Raw genomic sequence first — 2,292 nt, 5'->3', positions numbered from 1 at the left:
TAAGCGCAGTTAGAATAGCCAAATATGCGGGAGAGCGTTGCCATTATGTGACTAAATTGTATTGCAATAGGTAGCACTTTATAAAGCTCTAAAAACTTTAATGACTGATGTTTTAGTGAATGTATTGAGACAAGTTAGTACATAACTTATAACTGAAATGGTTTAATTACAGTATTTCATTATGGTTACACTTGAATTGGTTACAAAATAGATGAAGGATGGTAAAAAATGAACAGTTAATTGTATCCAGCATGTATGTAAAATGTTACCAGAGAGAGAGAGAGAGGGAGAGAGAGCAGAGCCCCAAGAAAAGGGCCCCAGCAAAGAAAGAGAGATAGCCAAGAAAAGAGACAGCAAAAAGAGACAGAGCAACAGTTACAATCTTCTTTTATCCCTTCCTTGACCATGTGACTAAAAACCAAATATGAGACATTCAAACTGACCAATCAGCAAATTGCAGCTTTTCCCACTGTGCAAAATGTGTGACAATTAGCAGACCCCCGATGTATACACATCTTGGCCTACAGGCCTTCATCACAATCAGCACTTCTGTGCCTTCAGGAATTCCAAATGGCCCTTTTGTTACTTAAGATAGGTTTGGGACAGGACAACATAAGTCTTTGATAATTTTCAACACTGCAGGATAACAACAACGATAATAATAATAATAATAATAATAATAATAATAATTGTTTTTGTTAAATTGTTTTTGATGTGGAATGAAACATCATCAAAACTAAAAACAGGGTTGAGTCTACTTAAAATTGCAGGTACAAAACAATGCAAAGACTTTTTACTCTGTTTAATGTGGTCACTGAAAAGGTGTTGGAAATGAAAGCTTCAGCGTAAGTTCTGTCAGGAAGACGCCGATGCCATGTCGTTCACTCATACTTACAGGTCTGGCCAATCACTGCATGACACTTGGAGTATATAAGCACTGAACTCAGTTCATTTTCAGAGTTGATGACATTGACGTTCCCTACTCTGACAGGGAAACTGTCACTTGAAAACTTTAGCCTGACTTTTCATTAAATTACTTACATATTATTTAAATTTAAAGCTGCAGTCCGTAACTTTTTTTTTGCTTAAAAATGATCCAAAATAATTTTTTGAGCAAGCACATAACCAGCCAGTGTTTAAAACTATTGACGGCCTGCGGCTATAATCTGGTTTATGCTGTGGCCATCTAGTGGTCATAAAAATAAATATCACCTTCCAAAGTGTTATGTTCCATTACAGCCAGTGGTTTCACATCTAGTTCTACAACTGATTTTTTTGTTTTATTATATTTTATATAAATAATGTTTATTGTCAAAGTCATTCATTTGTGTCGGTGTACTGGCACTAAAATAAGTTAAATAAATAAAACATAAATTCATAAATTAAATATATGATCTGTTTATTTTAACTCTGCCTCGGCCCTTAGACTGATATTGTATGGCCAAAATTCATTTTTGATCTTAATATATAAATTACGATAAAAATAAAACAATAATGCTAACACATTATAATGTAATATAATGTAAAGGAAACGGCGCTGAGGTTCGCTAAGTTTGAACCAGATACTGAAGCAGTCATGTGGTTTTCAGGCAAATGAAGCTTCGGACATCATAGATCACATGCTTTTCTCAAAACGAATCCAGCTCCGATACAGTGCTTCAATGTGAAATGTGTTGGTTTTTTGTTACAAGCTTCGAAGCTTCGGTGTTGAACGTAACATCACTACTGGCAAGTACTTTTTTAAAAATGTTCTAAAAAAATAATTCAAGTATTCCGTATCAGAATGTGATGGTATAATCATCAAACTGAAACGATTTAGTTGTTGCTTATGTAGCTAACGTGATCAAGTACGTTGCAATGTTATCAGAATCAGAATCAGAATGAGCTTTATTGCCAGGTATGTTTACACATACGAGGAATTTGTTTTCGTGACAGAAGCTTCCACAGTGTAACAGAATGACAGTGACAGAACAAAAAACACAGATAATAAAAATAAAAAATAAAATAAAAAATAGAACAAGTAAATAAGGAATAAAAATATATAAATTGACAATTGTACGTGCAGGTATATTACAATAGACAGTTTTGCATGTACAGGTACTGTATATTATGTGCAAATTTGAGGTGTAGACTGAGTATGAGTGTTAGATAAATAAGTGTATGAGTGAATAAATAGTGTGTGTTCCACAGTTATTGTTAAGTGATCATGAGATTAATTGCCTGAGGGAAGAAACTGTTCCTGTGTCTGGCCGTTCTGGTGCTCAGAGCTCTGTAGCGTCGACCAGATGGCAA

Source organism: Sinocyclocheilus rhinocerous, unplaced genomic scaffold (assembly GCF_001515625.1).
Source record: "Sinocyclocheilus rhinocerous isolate Xijiao unplaced genomic scaffold, SAMN03320098_v1.1 scaffold902, whole genome shotgun sequence".
NCBI classification, from domain to species: domain Eukaryota; kingdom Metazoa; phylum Chordata; class Actinopteri; order Cypriniformes; family Cyprinidae; genus Sinocyclocheilus; species Sinocyclocheilus rhinocerous.
This window is presented reverse-complemented; position numbering follows the sequence as displayed.